The following is a 21,844-nucleotide window of genomic DNA, read 5'->3' as shown; positions in this document are numbered from 1 at the left end:
ATCTATCTATCTATCTATCTATCTATCTATCTATCTATCTATCTATCCATCTAGGCTGTAGATAGAGGGATTAGTACAAGGAAACCTGGAGGGAAATGCTGAGTCTTATCAAGAGAAAATGGGATTGGCTACCAAAAGGCTGTGTGCTTTTCAGCAAATACTTTTCCCTTTATGCAATTCAATTCCTCATTTCCCTCTTTCTAGATAGGCATGGTATAGAATAAGTGGCATTTTGCAATAATTCCTTTTAGATGCTTTTTTTTATTGCATCATCCCTTGGAAATCTGTTGAAGTTTATGAACCTCTTCTTTGAATTATGTTTTTAACAGCATAAAATAAAATGCAAGGACTAAAAGGAAAGCCAATTATGTCAAAACATTAAAAAAAACAGGTTCAAGGACCCCAGTTTAAGAATCTCTGATTTAAGTTATTGAAATGTTATGATCGTTTTGTAGATTGGAAAACTGAGGCAAAAACAGCCAACCAATTTGGCCTATGTGGTTTAAGAGATATATAAATTTAGTCATCCAATCGTTACATACATGTATCTTGAATACCAGACAGTAGCTAGGACCAAGGTCTCAAGTTTCTTAAACTCTTACTCTTTGTTTTGATTAGTGGTATATCTTGGGGCTCGAGCAAGTGGCAAAAATTCCAGAGATTCCTCACTGTGAGGTGGGGAGGTCAGCATTGTGCCATTCCTGGGTATCAGAGGGGTGCTTATGTGTGCATGCACATGGAACCATACATGTACGAAGTTATACCCTGGTTGTCTGCTAGGTTCTGTGTCCTCCAGATAGTGGCAGTTGCAGTGGTCTGATCCTGACCTAAAGTCTGATGTAATTTCCTTTAGGTGACAATGGAATTTCTTAGGGATATTTGTAGGCAGGAGCAGTGGATCCTCATCACTCCTGAGCAAACTAACCTGTGTTCAACAAAGCTCTCCTACAGGAGTTTTTAACCTGGGTTCTGTGAATTAAAAAATATTTTGATAACTGTATCTCAATATTATTACTTCCTTTTCATCTTGTGTAGTTTCTTTTACACATTTAAGGACATGATTCTGAGAAGGGGTCCATTGGTTTAACTCAATCAGACAACCAGAGGTCCATGACAAAAAAAAAAAAAAGATGAGGAACCCTTGCACTAGCATGTGCAGAAGGCTAGTTATCTTCCTTGGTTCCAATTGTTAGGAATATTAACGCTTCAAATTTTCTACCATTAGGAGTTCTCAAGGTGCTAGATAACTTAGAGAATATAAAAAAAAATTGTTAGCTTTCTCACATCTCTAATCCTTTATTATCTAAAATGATCTCTACTTTCTCAGAACTATGAAAACATCATTTCTATACCTGCAGGTACTCATCACATTCCAATTGGCATCATAAAAATTATATTATGTCAACTACAAGGGCTTATGATTTTATACTTGTAGGAAGTTCTTCAACAGCTGCAGATGAAATCCATCTATAATTTTATAGTTTTAGAGAGTTTCCTGAGTCGTGTAGGTTAGGTAACTTTCCCGTGGTCATACAACTGGTGGAGGGCAAAGACAAGGTTTGAACTGAGGCTTAACTGACTCCAAGTTAAGTCTTTTATACATATGTTACACTATCTTTTTTTAAAACACACGCAGTCAGACACACATACACATGTATACACACGCACTATTAGTGTCTAACGCAGTCCTTCTATACAGTAGGAGCTCAATAAATGGATGTTGAATGAATGAATGACTAAAACTGAATGACTGAAGTTACTGTTTTATACACCTTTGTGTATCCCTGCCTCCGTTACCTAGCCAGTTTAATCCAACCCAATAGGTATTTATTAAGTGCCTACTAAGTGACAAGCATTGTGCTAAGGGCCAGGATGCAATTACCAAAAAGACAGTCCCTGCACTTAAGGAGCTTGCAATCTAACCAGGGAGGGAGGGACAATACACAAGAGGAGGCAGTAAAGGAGTGGGGGAAACCGTGGAGTCGTTGCATGGAGTTGAAACCAGCTAGAATAGCAGATGCAGAATGGAGTGAGCCCAGAAGTATTTCATAATAATTTGGATGTTTTAAAAGTGTTTTAAGTCCTCAGAATATATGTGTTGTTTCAAAAGTAGTGATGTACTTTCAATTTCAAAGTTGACTTTCTCCAAAGGAAGCTGTAAGTGCTTGTCAGTATTACCAAAATTAGTAATGCATTCAAAGTAAGTGAGGAGGACAATTGAGATTATACTGAATACACAGAAAGCAACCTTATCTGAATATACAAAAAGTAGCCCTAAATGAAACAATATTATATAAATTAATCTTTCACATAGAATATTTATAAAGTGGGAGAAGGGTTAATGTTGGATTTCCTTGATTTTCTCAAACCCAGTGTTAAGTAGACTAGAGTCTATTTAAGAATTTTGATGCAAGAAGCATAAAAAATTTGAATTAATCAACTTTGATGTTTAAGTATACTGTATTCTGGTAGGGGGAAATGTCATTGAGTCATGTGGAGCCTGAAGGAATTTTTTTTAAACCATTGTAGAGACCTCCCATTTTAATACTTTTAACTATTTCTCCTTACCCATTCCCACATGCATTGAAATCAATTTCTTTACCTATGTCTGGAGTTCCTCTTTGGGGTATTGAGTATTCACAAATCTCTTTCATTTTGCCATACACTCCATCCTAATCTTACATTTGCACTGATGCCAGGATTTGACTATACCATTGAGAAATTGTGAATTGAGCTATGGGCCAACTGGCATTTACCCAATTTTCCAGAGATGAGAGAGAACAGCAGCAGCTAGCTGTCAAGCTCTAATATCATCTTTAGTGACACCAGGTCATTAACTCCCAGAAGTTCTACCTCTTGGAATTTGATTTTCCAGAGAACTTTGCTCAGCAGCCTGACATCACATAACTTACTTCAAGTCATTTTTTTTGGATGAAGCTAATATTACCCTTTCTCTCTGTCATACACTTTGTACGCCTTTCCTTTTTGGGATTCTGTGCCTTTTCATTAGATGCTCATCACCCATGGAATAGTCTGTCCACCCAAAGTCCACCATGAACTCTTTGGATTATGCCTGAAATCCTATCTAGATTTCAAAGACTTTCTTAGCTGAGGGAAAGTGAGGCTTGGAAATGCTGTTATCCTCTTAGCACCCTCTCTTGTACCTGATTTTAATTACACATAAAATGAAATTTAATTTACATATTTAATTTAATTACACATATGATGAAAATGCCTAAGCTTTTATTTTTAAAAATTACTATAGGGTTATCAATCAGCAAGTATTTGTCAAATGTCTATTATAGCCAAGAAATGTGAAAAAGCATGAAAGATGTTCCCTGTTTTCAAGGAACTTAATCTATTCAGGTAAATATGACATATAAAATTAAAATAAATTTAGTGATCTAAAGCAGTGTGTAATAAATGCCAAATGTGTGCTATGGGAGTCCAAAGGAAGGAGAGATCACAGTGAGGTGAGAGGGGTTGTGGACCCTCAAAGAAGGATATGGGTTTGAATTTTTGTTGTCTGCTTTACGCTGTTGCTTGGTTCCAATAGTTTTACCTATGTCTGATTTTTCTCTCCCGTATGTACTTGGTTGCTATTGGATGAAAGGATGGTTAGGTAAATTCAATAAAGCAGAGTGCTAATAAGATCAGTGTTGTAGTTTGATATTCCAGTGGTTCACCTGGGGTAATTAACTTTACTGTGTTTCATAGTCACTAACGCTGACCATCTGTCTTGGGAATGGATGCCATTGGGCACAAAGGGTGGGGATGAGAGAATGTGGTTGGATCAGTGCAAATCTACTATGACTGCTAGAAAGGAAGTGGTAGGTCAATGACACTAGGTCAGTAGCATCATCACCATACACATATCTGATGAGGACGGTAATAGCAGATTGATTGTTAGAACATAAAGTCAATGGACTACTCTGTGTTTCAATTGGTAATTTAATGGGCAAGCTTTTTACAAAGTGATTACTATGCCTAATACACTACTAAGCAAGGTAATATGAATATAAAGATCACAATGAAATAGTTTCTGTCCTCAAGGAGTTTTCATTCTACTTATAAATCAGATCAACCCTTTTATGTGGTGGTCATATGGATTAATATGGGCATATAGGCAACTAGGTGCAGCTAGGTGGCACAGTAGATAGAGTGCTGGGTCAGGAGTCAGGAAGACTCATGTTCGTGAGTTCAAATCTGGCCTCAGACACTTACTAGTTGTGTGACCCAGTCAAGTCACTTAACCTTGCTTGTCTCAGTTTCCTCATCTGTAAAATAAGCTGGAGAAGGAAATGCAAACCACTTCAGTATCTTTGCCAAGATGGGATCACAAAGAGTCAGACATGACTGAGAAAAAAAAATGACTGAACAACATCATATGGATTAAACATGAACATTTAATAAGATTTTAGGTATGAGAAAAGCATGTTTGTGTAGATCAGGCTATCTTTCTATCTACAGGTAAATATGCTATTTTTGGCTTCCAGTCCTCAGTTGTAGCTCAATTTATTTTTATATTGTCCCAGATCTATGATTTTACCAGTAAATGGATATGGAAACTCCCCCCACTGATACAGATTAGCAACTTGTTTACAATTTATAGTCTTAGAGCAGGAATTCTTTAACTTTTTTTTTGTTATGGATTCAGAATCATATTTTAAATGTATAAACTAAAATACATAGGATGCAAAGTAAAATGGTCATATTGAAATATATCGATCAAAATATTGAAAGTTCTAAGTCCAGGGTTCTCTCTTTCCAAAAATCTATCCAAAATCTTCGAGTTTTCTGGAGGGCAGTAAAAGGTTAAATGACTTACCTCCATTCTTATAGATAATATGTGTCAGAGGCCTCAGGCACTCCTGATTACCAGGCCAGTCTTGTATATCTTCCCACATGGCTTCATTTCACCTCAGTATTTGACTACCATCCTCTCCATCCTCCCTCCCCACCTTTTCCTAGCAACATTCCCCCAAATTTTTTCAACATTCTGTTATTCATGTCCTCATCTCCAAAGGATCTTATATCTTGCATAATCACAAGACTTAGGGCTACAAATGTCCTTAGAAACTATTTATTCTAGGTATTTTTCTTAATCTAGGATCCATGTGCCCGCTAAAGGGCTTGTGGACAGATTTCAGCAGTTCTATTTACTTAGGTGGGGAAAAAGTGTATCTTTATTTTCCCTAACCTCTAACTGAAATTGAGCATTTCTTTTAATTATTTAAAAATATTCTGAAAAGGGGGATCTCTAGGTGGATAGAACATTGACCTGGGAGTCAGGAGAACCTGAGTTCAAGTGTGAGTTTAGATATTTAGTAGCTCTGTGACCCTGGGCAAGTCACTTAGCCCAACTACCTCCAAAATTTTTTTTTTTAAATTCTGAAAAGAGATTCATAGGCTTCACCAGACTGCCAAAGGGGTCCATGACACAAACAAAAGTTAAGAACTTGTTACCTAGTGAAATCCTCTCATTTTACAAATAAAGAAATGGAGACCCAAAAGGGGTCCCTATAGATAGCAAATAGTAGAGTCAAGATTTGAACATAGCACTTTGTTGCTAAGTCTCGTGCTCTGTCCACTCCACCATACTGTCTCCATCTGCTTTGCCTTACCCTGTCTCTTCTTTGGTTTATTTCCCCTTCCTTCAGGCTGCTACCATTTCCTAGGTTTACACTAAGCTCTCTTTCTAAGGCAGAGCAGGTCCCTACATGTCTCCCACTCCAGTTACATGAAAGGTGCTACTGCTTACTGCCAAGAGGGGAGGTGCATATTTCATGGCAAAGAGGGTGTTAAATAGTATGCTTTTCAGGAGAAGAAATGCTGGCCTCCCCCACTTTTAAACTTCATTCTCTTTCATCCCTAGCCCTTCCATCCCCACCCCATACTCTCATACCCACCCCCTACCACTATCTGGTAGAGAATTGTGTAAACTTGAGTGTCTGGCTTGCAGTGTTGGCCTGATAGCAGCATTTGCCTGCAGGAAAACTCTTCTCTTGGACAGCTCAGTGAAGACATCACTCGTCAGGGCCCAGTCCTCTTTAGAGAATAAACTTCTTATTGCTTCGTTCCCAAGAATGTCAGCAATAACATGCTTACACCTGAGTGTGTCAACCATCTTCAAAGCTATCGGCCTCCCTTAGAATCTTCCCCTGCTCCCCTCAGCTATGGATGCAGCTGATTTAGCAGGTTGGGAGGAGTTATTCAATATTTGGTTTAGATTTTTATTCAAACTTTTGACACAGAATGACATCCTTTATCCCCTCTTGCAATTACAAATAACATTTCTCCTTATGAAAGGGATGAACTACCATGCAGAATAATCCTCTGTCATAAGAGAACTAGAGAAAGAGTTGAAGTAGGTGGGGTAGAGGAAGGGGGGGGAGACTTTGGGGGTAGGGAATAATCACCTGGTCCCCACCCATGACAATTAATGCATAAACACCTCAAAATGGACCCCTCTATCTTCAACTGCAAGGAGGAAATCATCTTCTGATCTGCAAGTCCGAGAGAGTAAGAAATCCATGGAGCTTCTAAGTTCTTTTATAATGATAAATTAAACTGGATTGCCACTGATTCTGAATGCTTAATATAGATATGCAGTTGGATAGACCATCCTCATAGCTACTCTATCGGTCCATTAGTCTTGGACAGACACTGTGAATGGATAATCTGTCCCACCCAGAGTTGAGTTGGAGGAGGCCAGTGGGCTGGGTGGTCTTTGGGAAACTAAGTAGTCAGCAACAAACATTTATTAAGCACTTATCATATGCCAGATACCATATTAAGTGGTATACAAAGATACCTCCTACCCTCAAGGAGCTCACTTCCTAGTGGAGGAGACAACATGAAATAACTGTATATACAGGATATATGCAATGCGAATGGAAGGGAACCTGAGAGGAGAAAGTGCCAGCTGCTTTGAGGATTGGGCAAAGCTTCTTAGAGAAGGTGGGATTGGAGATGAGACTTAAAGGAAGCCAGGAGGTGGAGATGGGGAGGAAGCACATTCCAGGGATGAGGGACAGCCACTGCAAAGGTCCTGAGTCAGGAGATGGAATGTTGTGTTTGAGGAACAGCAAGGAAGCCAGTGTTGCTGAACCATAGAACAGGGGGAGGAGAGAAGAGTCTAAGATAACTGGAGAGTCTTTTTAATGGAGGCAGCCATTCATTTAGAAATCATGGGGGTTGACTCAGGGGTGGTGAGGATGCTTATTTGCCACACTGTGGTTTATCTTCATTCTGTTCCTGGGTACAATGCCTTGCATAGGGTTAGTGGCAAGAAATTTTTGTGGTTGTTGATCGAAAGCAAAAATAGAAAATGAAGGGTCTCCTTATCCATCATCACACAGGGAGAGAGTAGGGAATAGTGAACTTTTCCCATGACCACACCTGTAGGTAGAGTCTTCTGTCTTTTAGAGACTGAGCTCTGGACACACCACAGGGTTCTGCTTTTTATCAGGGCCAGAAATTGTTCCTGTAGTAACAGGAAACATACCTGTGGTCTTGGACTTCTCCCACACCCTGTGAAATGCCATTTGCAGATGGAGAAGGGGCAGAAAATATCAGAGAGCAGGAAGGAGAAAAATAAACAGACACATGGCAGGCATCCTGGGAGGTGGAACCAGATCCTAGGGAGGGAAAATAGGTCTCAGCCACGGGTCACAGAGGAAACACAGATGAACCAAACCCTAATTTGTCGAAAGGGAACCATGCTGGGCCACAAGATAGGAGATATGGGACTGAATTGAATTGCCATGTGTGTTAGTTCAGTAGGAAGCCATGGCTGATGATACTGAAAGCCTTTATTCCTTTTGAAAAGGAACAATGCATCTGTTCAGATGCACCCTGACACAGTTCTGTACCATCCTTTCCTACCTATTTCCCCTAGTCTCCAAATTGTCCTACCAGATATGAAAATAAAGGGGAGCTTTCATAGTAGGGGAGCTCCCTGATTTGGTCTTCAACCCAGATCAAACGAGTAAAGCTTTGATGGTAGTGAAGATGGTGATGGTAATGGGCCTGTGAGAGGATCAGAGAGGAAAAGACTAATCAGAAGGCTTTTGATGTACAAAGAAGAGATTCATAGGCAAATGTGTAGCGAGCAAATTTCATATATATATGCATATATATACTATATATCTTTATATACATACACATATATATGTAAATACATATATATGTATGTGCAAATTATGTACAAAAAAGAAATAGAATAAAGTGAGGGTAGTCTTAGAGGGTAGTCACTAAAATTAAGGAGGACTGGGGGAAGTTTTTAGCAGAAGGTGGGACTTTAGCTGAGACAGGAAGGATGTCAGGGGAGGCTGAGTTCAGAAGGGAGGGTGTTACAGGCATGAGGGACAGCCAGTGATAAAGCCTGGAGTTGGGAGATGGAGTGTCTTTCATGAGTAACAGCAAGGAGGCCAAAGTCACTGCATCACAGAGGACAGAGATGGGGGTAAATTGTAAGAAGACTGGAAAGTAGGAGTGCCTGACCTAAATTGATAACAGTGTAAAATTTAAAGAAGTCAAATATACAGGAGACATTACGAAGGAAGGCTTGGCAGGACTTGGTGACCAGATCTAGTGACATCATGGAGTCACAGAATCTAAGTCAACAAACACTTATTAAACACCTGCTGTATTAATAAATCCTGTGCTAAGTGTTGTAAGGTGCTTCAGATGCTACTTGGTCCAACTAACATCAAAGAAGAATCTTCTCTATAATATAGTCAGCAAGTGGTTATACAAGCTTTATTTGATTACTTTCAGTAAGAGAATGCTTTCTATCATGGGGAAAAGCTCATTTTTATTACTGAATAGCTCTAATTATTAGGAAATTTTCCCTTACATTGAAACAAATTTGCTTTTTTGAAATCTCCATCCGCTACACCTGATTCTGTCCTTTTAGCCTCATCAGAACAGACCTAATACTTCTCCTCTCTCTTCTGTATTTTTGAATATGGATAACAATAATAATAATAATAATAAATAATCCCTTTAGATTTTTGAAGATAGCTATTTTGTCCCACCTATGTCTTCTCCAATTTACACACTCCAGGTTTCTTCAACCAGTCCTCACATATTGCATGAAGGCCCTTGATGGTCTTGGATGCTCTACAGTTTATCAAGGTACTTCCTAGAAGGTGGCAGTCAGGACTAACCAGGTATGAGGAGCACAGAATGCCGTGGCTCCTATTTAATCTTGTAGACATGTATCCGTTCTATCCCTGCTGTTACCTCCTCTTTCAGTCTTCTCTTTACACCACTCAAAAGGTTTTGGTTTGCAATCTATAACTGTGGAAGAAGTTGAATAGTCCATGACTTTGGCCCCATTAGTGACCTAACCAAGTAAATTAATATGCCTCAAGCCAATTGCCAACCTAAACTAACATGGTCTCTTAAAGGAGATGCAATAGCCAAGAAAATCTGGTGAGACAACTTCAAAGAAAATCTAAAGGTAACTTGGGACCTCTAGTTTGCTTCTGCCAAAATAGTTGTTTTAGTCATATCCAACTCTTTGTCACCCCATTTGGGGTTTCCTTGGCAAAGATACTGGAATGGCTTGCCATTTCCTTTTCTGGATCATTTTACAGATGAGAAAACCAAGGCAAATAGGGTTAAGTGACTTGCCCAGGGTCTTGTAAGTGTCCGAGGTTGATTTTGAACTCAGGTCTTTCTGACTCAAGGCCCAGTGTGCCACTGTGTCACCAATCTACCTGTCTGCTAAAATAATGAATGGGAAATACCATACCAGATCTTTACTATTCTGATCAGATTCAATTGCTTATATGTGTATATCCAAATCCATATATATATGGTTAAGTTCAAGGGGCTTATTGACTGGTCTCATTACTTTCTCTGTTCCTTACTTATTTGATTCACATAATAGCCATATAGAGTTTAGTCTAATTTTAGTACATGTCGGTAGCACATGATTACAAGGTGTAATGCTAATCTGATCTGATTGTTCTTTTGCCTTTCAAGAGGTAGGGAAAAGAAGTTCATAGAAAATAGTCCATAGCAAGAAAATACCCAACCTAAAACCATGGAACGAACTTGCTGAATTTGCACTAATGAACAGACAATATGATTTACCTGATGGCTCTCACTTCATCAGCTGTAAGAGGAGGTAATAAAGACAAAAGGCAGTTCTGGGATTATTGCCATCAATAATACACTGTCTTTACACCATGCCCTGATCTTAATAACTCTGCTATAGCAAATACTGTTTGAAATGTACTAATAATAGAAAGTGTCTAACAGAGTAAGTATAGCTTATTACCTTAATGCTACTGGCAATAAGGTTGGGAAAGCCAAAATCTTGAGCTCACTTTGGAAAAGCTATTAAGCTAGCCCAGGGCTGCAAATCTCAATTGAGTGTCTTCCTTTTGGTATTTGACAGAACTGAAAAAAAAAAAACCAAAAAACAAACTATCCATGTAGATGATCTTCCTGAGTGCCTGTAGGGTATAGTTAATTTAAATTACAACAAACACAAATTATTCTGAGACAAAAATTTCTTATTTGAATCATACACTTTAATAAATGCATGAAAATTAGAACTTCAGGTTTGGAAGGTACTTAGAAAGGTCTCTGAGTCAATTCCCCTGACTTCCAGAAGGACTTTCCCACGTTCAATAATTGTTTCAGCAACTTACTCAATTTAACATGTCCAGGTCAATGAATATTTATTAACCTGTTATGTGTAAGACACTACACTAAATTCTGGAGACACAAAAAGAGAAACAATTTGTAAAAAAAAAAAAAAGACACGTACATAAATAATAGTGATGCCTAGGAGAATATAATGAGTGCTAAGGAGGGAGGTGGTCTAAGCAAAATGCCACAAAAAATTTGAGGATAGACAGAACATTCCCAGGAAGGATAGAGGAGGAAAGCTTCATGGAGGAAGAGGCAGCTGCATTAATCCTTGAAGTAAGGGAAGGCCTTCAACAGATACAGATGAGGATTGCAGTATGGAGTCTTTCAGGGATGGTAGACAGTATGTCATGGATGAGAACAGGGGAACGAATAGTCTAGTCTGAAGGACAATGTGAGTTGAAGCTGCAAAGATAGAAAGATGAAGCTGGAGCTCCTTGGATATCAGAATGAAGAATTTAATAATTTGCATGGTTGGTCAATTCTTTCTTGTATACTGATTCTTTGTCAGTAGAGACTGATGATACAGTTGGCCATGATCCTTTGTATAAGATTCTCTTGCATATTATTTTCTCAAAACCAGATTTTGTGTTTCAAGACCAGTGACAGCTGTGACCTTGGCCATATCTTCTGAGCCTTCCCTTATTCTGTCTGGAACACTTGGGCCAGTGGTAACAGAACCTCAGCACAGTCACTTTGACTTTCTGAGCCTCATTTGCCTTATCTACAAAATGGTGGTCATATAGCACCTGGGTCAGCTCCCTGCCTCAGTGTACATAGCTTTACATCTGTGCTCCCACAAAAGACACAAGACTGATTGGCTAATAACATGTAGATCTCCTGGCTGGGCAGACAAATTGCCCATTTCATAGGTACTGGCATTCTACTCTTATTTGATTGCTGAAATCTGACTGTCCTGCATGTTTTGATCCGCTGGTTGTTGGATTCCCTTAGTTATCTCAACCTGGCTTGTCGGCTTTAAATCAATTTACTCCTATTCTGGATCTGGGCTTTACCTCACTAAAAGTGAGAAACTGAAAAGGTCTTAGCCTAAAAGGGTCAGGATCTCCCATTGCATTCTGGGCCATCTCCAGACCTCCTGATGAATATCTGGCCACTGGGTCCAGCCTCTTTGGAGGAAAAAGTGAGGCTGGTGACCTTGTACAGCCTTCCTTTACTCAGACCAAAGTCAATTGTAAGTCATGTTATCATTTCCCTGATGTCATGATGCTCTTCGAAAACGAAGGACAAATACAATAATCATGAAAGACTTCAGATTACCTACTGATTTGTCTAACCTTACCTGAAGGAAATCTTACGTGGAGTTTTAAAAAATAGGAAATCATAAAAGACATTGCTATATAGTCAAATGACTGTGTCTTTTTAATCTTTTTAAATGCTCAAGTTTTTACGGACTTAAACTCTGCAATGTCATGAATAGAATATGGATTTTAGAATGTTAGACTAACTGGCATTATACTTCTATGCAGTAAAGATCTTTAAGCACTAATAATAAATGTTGAATCCCATGTACCTAATTTGTTGTCAAATCTTTTCATTTCTATCTTAACTCTGCCTGCTGCATGCACTTTCTCTCTAATCTCATAGCCACCATGCTAGTATGGGCCCTCCTCACCTCTTGTCTTGACTGTTTTGATAGCCTCCTAATTGGTCTCCCTGCCTCAGCTCTCACCTACATACACACATACATGCACACATATGAGACTTAGCTTGGAGGATATGATAATTACTTCATGGAGTTTCTTTTCTTCCTTTGCAACAGATATTGAAGAATATATTTGAATGTATACATATATGTATAAATGCATATATATATTTACATATGCTCAAGATATAGAAATGTAGGAGTTAATAGATAATATAAATTCAATTAATATAATAATTATATATTTATCTATATCTATATCTAGTACCTTGTTACAGATATACTATCACCCCTAAGAATATAAGCTCCTTGATGTCAGGGACTTGTTTTGGATTTGTTAATATGTGCTTAGTTAGTATGTGCTAACAGTGCTTAGCTCAGTGCCCAACTCTTGGGAATCCCTTAATAGATGCTTGTTAGCTCACTGACTGTTCTAGAAGTTTCTATTGCATCTTAATTCTTACCAAATATTTTTCTATTAGCAAAATTATTTTCTCTCCATCTTCCCAATCATTAAAAAACCAAACAAAGCCAAACCCTTGTGCAAATATGCATAATTAAGCATCTTCATTCTTACTACTTGATCCAAGTATACATGAAGTGTACTTGGAAGTCTATGTGGCAGTAACTCCAATTCTATGTTGACTTGATTTTCTTCACAGCTCTTAAAAACTGCCAGCATAAAAGTTCCCTCTGAAAAGTCTGCTCACCATCCTGTAATGTCAAGAGAAATTAGGTATGCAGAAAGAGAAGATATTTTTAAAACAGGGTGATGTTTTGATGGATTTACTGTTTCATGAGGTGTGGGAAAAGCCAGCTCTCTAGAGAGCTGCCCCCTCAGTGCCTTCATGCACTTTATAATACTTGATTGTGATGTTCTGTAAGTTCCTGAAAGAGGATCCACCCATTGTACTATAGAACTCCCTCTGGTTCTTTTAATATGATGAATATACTAATGCAGTATTCTTGCTTTTTGAGCAGCCAGTTTCCTTTTCTGGTCATTTAGATCTTTGATGATTTTTTAATATTTCTTCTTGCAAATGAATTATTACTGGTAATAAGCTGTAGACTGCTTACAATCACCATGAGACTTTCTATTGGCCTTTGGGTCAGCCAACATTTTGATTCCTCTGAGGTCATAGTATTTTAGTATCTGCAGTCATACAGTATCACCAGGAAGATAGCAGTTTTAAAAGGCAATGTTATAGCAGATGGGGCCAGCTTGAGATCATTGAAAGGATTATGCAATTTCCCAAATCTGACCCATCTTGATCTCTTCCCCTTTATACAAATAAGGTTCCAGTTTATTGTCCATCTGCAGTATCCATGGCAAAATATTGCTTGCCATCAACACTAGAAAACAGAAGTGGATGAAAAACACACGTACAGATTTTGACATGAATGTAGTGACAGTGTGCATAATGATTAGAGAGCTGGTGGTGGTTAAGATGACTTAGGTTCAAGTCCTATTTCTGACACATGGAATACATCTGTGTGACTGGCTATGTGGTTTTGGGTGTGTCATTAAGCCTCTCTGTGCCTTAGTTTTTACTCATTTGTATGAGGGGTTTGACTAGAGGAACTTCAAGTTCCTTTCCAGCTATTATTCTGTATTTCCTGTCGGTGAAAATATTGATAATACAGAGCCTCGAAGTTTTTAAGTAGCCTATAAACTGTTGGTTTCTTTTCACTTTTTTTTAGATTTTTCTTTTTGATTTTTGGAGGGGGGAAGGTAGGGCAATTGGGGTTAAATGACTTGCCCAAGGTCACATGGCTAGTTTTGTGTTGAGTATCTGAATTCAGATTTGAACTCAGGTCCTCCTGACTCCAGGGCTGGTGCTCTATTCACTGCACCACCTAGCCACCCTTTTTTTTCATTGATTAATTCTGAATAACTTTCCTATATATATTTTTTTTTTCCACTATTCTCTCCTATGTTTACATTAACAATGAACTGACCAATGACATGTTTATTGATGTAGCTTGGAAGATACTGTTTAAGTACTTCACAACATTTTTCTTCTTTAGGATATATATATTTTAAAGTCGGGAAAACCTGGTTTGAAGTTCCATCTCTGAAATAAATGAGTTGTATGATCCTGGCCTATATGACCTCTCCCTGCTCTTGGCAACTCTCTATGATTGTAAGATGCAGAGAAGGTACCATCATGCATTAATAGAGGAAGTTTGCTCATCAGGAGTTCTCTATACCAATGAAATCACAAGTCAAATCTTCAACATGGTTCTTTCCATTCCCCACCATGTTCTCCTAGATTTTCTTGCTTTTATGATTACTAGTTGCAGTTATTGTTTAATGTCATTGATTTTACCTTTTCCCCATCATGTAATCCAAGTCTTTTCATTGTTCTCTATATTGTTATTACTTCAGTCACAATATTATCCCATGCCATTGATAAACTACAGCTTGTTTAGATTTTCCCCTGATTATTGGATACATCAGCTGTTTTCAATTCTTTGTTATTGTGAACAAAGGTACAATTATCTCTTTGGTTGTCTGTTTGCTAATGATTGGTGTAGGTGAGATGACCAAGGACCCCATGTAATGATGTTGTTTTTGACTGCAAGATAATTCTACCTCTGCCAGATTCTATATTCCTCTCTCTTTGATGTGCTTCTAAATGATTCTTTAATTGAACTGTAAATTTTATGTCTTCTGGCTCTATGTATAGGAATAATATTAATATGGATATAATTAAATTCTTCTAGTAGTGTGTATACTTGTAAACTATTGAAAAAATTATATGTATTGCATCTCAATAACTAAATTATTTGTAGGTGGCCTAAGATCTTTGTAATTCCTGGTGCCTTCTGCCCTCTTTTCTGCCACTTTGCCTCTTGTTATTGCAGTAATAAAAAGGGGGCTATACCAGACCAAGTGCTGTATTTCTGTTCATTTCCTGTTTCTCCATATTCCAGTTAGTGGCCTGTGACTAGCCCTTTGGTGAAGACTTTTGCTGAATTTATGACCCTCCCAAATTTCATTTTTTTTAATTTTACCTCATTCATTTCCACAAGATTTTGAGTTACAAGTTTTCTCCCCATTTTCCCCCTACCCACCACCCCTAAACCACGATTCCACTGTATACAACCTCCCCCAATCTGCTCTCTCCTATATCCTTCTCCATTCCCCCTCCAACTTTCCAGTAGGACCAGATGGATCTCTATACCCCAGTGGCTGTATATCTTATTTCCCAGTTGCATGTTAAAAGAAATAATAACAATAATAATATATTTTTTAAACATTTGATTTTAAAATTTTGAATTCCAGATCCTTTCCCTTCCTCCCTCATCACTCACCCTTACTGGGAAGATAGGCAATTCAATATAAGTTGTACATGTGTAGCTATGCAAAACATTTCCACAGGGGATATATTGTGAAAGACTGAATATATTTGCCTCCATCCTATCCCACCCCCCACTTGTTCTGTTCTCTACTTTGACCCTGTTCTTTTTCAAAAGTCTGTGCTTCCAACTTCCCTCCCCCCAACCTGCCCTCTCCTCCATCATCCCCCCTCTCATTCCCTTCCTTTCTACTTTTCTGTAGGGTGAGATACCCTATTTAGTGTGTATGTCATTCCCTCCCTAAGCCAAATTCAATAGAATAAGGTTGACCCATTCCCTTTTGCCTTTCTGTTCTTCCCCTCCATTGTAACAGTTTTCCCTTGCCTCTTCTATATGAGATAGTTTACCCCATTCTGTCTCTCCCCATCTCCTCTCATTATATTCCTCTCTCACTTCTCAATTTCACCTTTTAAGTATCATCCCCTCCTATTCAATTGGCCCTGTGCCCTCTGTCTATGTATATCTGTACACACACACACACACACACACACACACACACACATATATATATATACACACACTCACATATATATTCATATACCATCCTATACAGACATATATATGTATGTCTACATATGTATATATACACACAGATATACAATATGTATGTATACATATTCCCTTCAACTATTCTCATACTGAGAAAAGTTTCATAAGTTGGCAATTATCATTTTTCCATGTAGGAATGTTAGTAGTTCGATAAGTTCCTTGTGATTTTTTTCCTTGTTTACCTTCTCATGCTTCTCTTGCTTCTTGTATCTGAATGTCAGAATTTCTATTCAACTCTGTTTTTTTTCATCAAGAATGCTTGGAAGTCCTCTATTTCATTGAATGACCATATTTTCCCCTGAAACATGATACTCAGTTTTGCTGGGTAGGTGATTCTTGGTTTTAATCCCAGCTCCTTTGTCCTCCGGAATATCATATTCCAAGCCCTTCGATCCCTCAATGTAGAAGCTGCCAGATCCTGTGTTATCCTGATTGTGTTCCCACAGTATTCAAATTGTTTCTTCCTGGATGCTTGTAATATTTTCTCCCTGATCTGGGGGACTCTGGAACCTGGCTATAATATTTCTAGGAGTTTTCTTTTTGGGATCTTTTTCAGGAAGTGATCAGTGGATTTTTTCAACCTCTATTTTGTCCTCTGGTTCTAAAACATCAGGGCAATTTTCCTTGAGAATTTCTTGAAGAATGATTTCTAGGTTCTTTTTTTGATCATGGGTTTCAGGCAGTCCAATAATTTTTAAGTTATTTTTCCTGGATCTATTTTCCAGGTCAGTGGTTTTCCCAATGAATGCCTTCTATTTTTTCATTTGTTTGGATCTGTTTAATAGTAGCTTGATTTCTCATAAAGTCACTAGCTTCTATTTGCTCCAATCTAATTCTGAAGGAATTTTTCTCTTCAGTGAGCTTCAAATTTGGCTTTTTAAGGTATTCTTCTCCTCTTTGGCTTTTTGAGCCTCTTTTGCTATTTGGATTAGTGTAGTTTTTAAGGTGTTATTTTCCTCAGGTTGTAGACTCACTTTTCATGATTTTCTTGCATTATTCTCATTTCTCTTCCCAATTTTTCCTCCACTTCTCTTACTTGGTTTTCAAAATCCTTTTTAAGCTCCTCTATGGCCTGTAATGAGTTCATATTTTTCTTAGAAGTTTTGGTATAGGAGTTCTGCCTTTGTTGTCTTCTTCCCATTCCATGCTTTGATCCTTTTTGTCCCCAAAAAAGGAATCTAAGGTTTGACTGCTGTTCTTGCTTTGCTTCCTTCGCTTGCTCATGTTGTCACTCAATTACTTGACTTTTGAGCTTTTTGCCACAATAGAACTCTGCTTCCAGAGAGAGTAGCTTTGTCCCAAATCACTGGGGTTTTCACAGCTGCAGGAGCTATTAGTTGGGTGCCCTCTCTGAAGCCTTTACCCATTCTGGCACACTGGTCACACACCCTAGGACCTCCACCCTAGACCACAATCCAGATCCAAGCAGGTTAAAGCAAGAGTGATTATCCCTCAGACTGGTTGCTAGTCCTCCTACAATATGCAGGCCAGGAAGTCTGAAGCAGTCATGTGATGGCAACTGCTGTGCCTCAGCCACTTCTCGCTCTAGGAGCAGAGGCCAGACCACACTCCCAGACACCCTGTTCCCAAATTCCACTGACCTCTCACTTTGTCTTTGGCATTTATGAGTTGATAAATCTTGAAACTGCCACAGTTGCTGGTGATCCACTCTCCTGAAGTTAGCTCCAGGGTTGGGACCACCCTGATGCTAAAACTGTAGGCTCACATGGGGCTGGGCTTTGCTCCTACAGCTGTGATGGACCCTTCCTGTCTGCCTGCTGTGCTGCCTTCAGCTGGAGGTTTCTCTTTGTCACTTTGTGGGTTTTGTAGCTATAAAGTTTGTTTAGAGTCATTTTTTTACAGGTATTTGAGGTGGTTATGGGGGGAGCACAGGGAGTTTTCCTGCTTCTACACCACCATCTTGGTTCTGCCCCCCCCCGCCCCAATTTCAATTTAAAGAAATTGTCAAAACACAGTATTAGAGATAAAGTTAAGGAAAGGGAGACATGAGATTAAACCAAACAAGTCCTCAGAAAAGATGTTTGGAGGCTCTTAGCAAAGTCACTAATGCAAGAGAAAATTAATTGGTAATGAATTAAATTATATGTTTGGCACCAAGCCTATTGTGTGACTATAAAAATAGGAAGCAATGCAGAGCAAAGTAGGGTTAGCTACCCTGAGGCAAAGAGAGTGAACTCATAGAGCTTACTGTCTCTATTACTCCCTTCCTATATTTGTTTTTCTTCAAGGCTGATTCTAGACCAACTGTTAACAAAGGCAAAAAAATATACTTAGATCCTGCTCTTTTGGGACACTTCCAATAACAGAATGAATCAAGTGGGTAGTCTTCATGACTTTGTATATGAACTAAATGCCTGGTGCCCTCAGGCCCAATAACCCACCTGGACTGCCTTCCCCTAAGACTGTCTTCTCATTAATCTTCTGGGTTGTCATTTGAACTTTCATGTGTTTATGTCTTATCTTGCCAACTAGAGAGTAAGCCCTTTAATAGCAAGGATCAAATTTTATACTTTGTACTCCCCATAGTGCCTAGCACACAACAGCATATACAGAAGGCACTTGATGTGTTTTCCATTTCCTTCCCTTTTGGAGTTCTGGAATGATAATCAAATCAATGTGGCTGGAAACCTCCTGTAACTTCACTTACCATCCCTGTAACTTTACAAACCAACCTGACTACTCAATTTCTCCCTGACTACCCTTCCCTTCTGTATATCAGCTTCTTGAGGTCAGATTCCTTTCTGTGTATACAGCCCAATTGCTTAGCATAATTCTTGGCACAGAGTAAATACTTAAAAATGCTTTAAAATTCATTCATTTATTCACCAACTGATTGCTAAGTCCCATTGATTCTAAAGCCACACTCTCTCCAGCAGCTACTTCTTTCTTTTGCACAGTCTCCTCCTTTGGGTCACCTCCTTTGTTCTGGTCCTCATCACTACTTGCTCCTGCTATTATCTGCATAACCACTTGCTTAGAGATTAGTGTTATCCTTATCACTTTACTCTTCTTCTTCCCCATCCCAGGATCTAACCAGTGGCCAAGTTCTGTTGATTTGACTTCCACAAAAGCCTTTGTATCCATCCCCTTCTCTTTACCACCATCATTCAAGCCCCCATCACCTCTTACCAGCTGGTTCCAGTAGCCTACTAATTGAATCCCCTACCCTTAGTCTTTCTTCTTTCTGATTCACTTCATAGTTGTCAAAATTAATCTTAATCCATAGGATTACATCACCCTTCTATTCACAAGCTTTCAGTAGCTCCCTGCTGCCTACAAGATCAAAATAGAAAGCCTGTCTTTCAAGGTCCCCTAGAATGATGCTCCTACCTGTGTTTCTGGCAGTTTATTATTCTCTTTCATATATACTGTATTCTAGCTAAATTGATTCTTAGCTGTTTCCTAATGTCCCGATCTCTCTCCCAATTCCATGCATTTATGTAAGTCATTCTCAATGTTTCATCTCCACCTGTTTGAAATCCTTTTACTTCAAGCCCAGGTGCCAGCTCCTCCATGAAATTTGCTAATCCCTGGAAGATGAGGTCCTGAGACTTCCCTCCCCACCTAGAGGTTTATTCCATTCCTTTCCTCGAACGGCAGCCAAGACAGAAAGAACAGCAGTTGTCCCTGTGGGCAACTGTTTTTGTTCGTCACCCAATTCTATTTCAACAGCCAACTAACCTTAAAGGCCCCACTTCAGCACAAGGTAAGCAGACTAGAAAGTCAGAATACCTTCACATGCTCTGAATCAGGCAACAAGGTTCTTCTGTTATGTGTCATCCTGCCTCTATGGAAACAGGCTCCTCAGTCTTTTCCATGTCGGCTGGCACTGTGGACAGGCCTCCAGGGACCAGTTCCCCTGTTAACAGACAATTTCTGGACTAAATTCCAATTCTGCCGATCCATTATTCTATGAAATAATAAAGCTGGAAGAGGGATCCAATCCCTTTGTATTTATCAAAGACAGAATATTGGGTCTTATATAGATCCCTGATATCAATCAACTAACTGATCAATAAGCATTTATTAAGTTCTTACTATGTGTTAGATATTGGTGATAAAAAGACTAGTGAAATAGTCCTTGCTTTCAAGAAACTTCTTATGGGATAGACAACATGCACATATGTAAATACATGCAACACATGTAAGACAGGCACAAAGTAACGTGGTATTAGTGATGGTTTGTCGGGTGGAGCTGTTAGCCAAGAGAGGCCTCTTACAAAATGTGGTCCTTGAGCAGAGTCATGAGGAAAATCAGAACTACCAAATGGCAGGGGTGAATTCAAGGCATGAACCAGTACAAGGACACAGAGAACCAATGGTCAGCCAGAAGTTCAGTTTGAATAGATTATAGAGTGTGTAGAAGGGAAAATGTGTAATCATTGTGGAAAGAGAGGACTGAGGAGCTATGCTTGACAAATGGAGTTGTTTATATGCCATCTTAGAAGTAGTAAGGGAGCACTGGAGTTTATTGAGTAGGGGTGGTGATGTGATCAGAACTGGGCTTTAGGAAAATTACTTTGGCAGTGGGGTGGGGAATGGGTTGGAGTAGGAGAGAGACCGGAGGTAAGGACACAATGGAGGGGCTATTACAATATGAAATAATATGTCATCCTCATTTTAGTTTTAGGGAAGAACATTTTGTTCTGTAGAAGTAGGATCAAGGGACGACTAGGTGGTACAGTGAATAGAGCACCGGCCCTGGAGTCAGGAGGACTTGAGTTCAAATCTGGCCTCAGACACTTAACACAGAACTAGCCCTGTGACCTTGGGCAAGTCACTTAACCCCAATTGCCCTACCTTCCCCCCTCCAAAAAGCAAAAAAAAAGAAGTAGGATCAAAATCACAGAATTTTTAATAATAATTATATAGAATTGTAAGATTTGCAAAGCCCTTAACATGTTATCTGATTTAATTCCTGTAATAGCCCTGTGAAATAGATGTTATTATTATCCCCATTTTACAGATGAGGAAACTGATGCTGACAAGGGTAAGTGGGAACAGGGACTTTTTCTTTTACTTAATTTGTATCCCCAACATTTAGCATGATGCCATAGTAGGCTCATGATCAGTGATTGTGGACTGAGTGACTTGCTTATGCTCATTCAGCTAGTAAGTGTCTGAGCCAGAGATTTGAACCCAGCACTTCCTGACTCCAAGTTCAACACTTTGGCACTACCATGTTTCCCCGATAATAAGACACTGTCTTATTAATTTTTTGGACAGAAAAACACCAGAGGGCTTATTTTCAGGGGAGGGCTTATTTTAATGAACATTGACAGCAATTTTAATAAACAGGTAAATGTGAACAAAAAAATGTACCTTTATTCAATAAGCAAATCACTGGGGAAGAACAGGATGACGCACTCACTGCTGCAGCTCTGATTGGATGCAGCTCGGAGTGCGGCGTGCGTTTCACCCGGGGGGGGGTTGGGGGGGATGGTGCATACAGAGGGTACCGTAATGTAGCGTGTAGCACAGGGGATCACCTTCACTACAGTAGCAATCTCAATAGGGCTTATTTTCGGGGGAGGGCTTATTTTAGAGGAATCTTACACAGTAAGGGGAGGGCTT

The sequence above is a fragment of the Petaurus breviceps genome, unplaced genomic scaffold (genome assembly GCF_028583685.1).
Source record: "Petaurus breviceps papuanus isolate PSGF00001 unplaced genomic scaffold, PetGlider_PUasm1.0 37, whole genome shotgun sequence".
In the NCBI taxonomy this organism is placed as follows: Eukaryota; Metazoa; Chordata; class Mammalia; order Diprotodontia; family Petauridae; genus Petaurus; species Petaurus breviceps.
The sequence above is the reverse complement of the archived record's forward strand: the minus strand, read 5'-3'. Positions refer to the sequence as shown.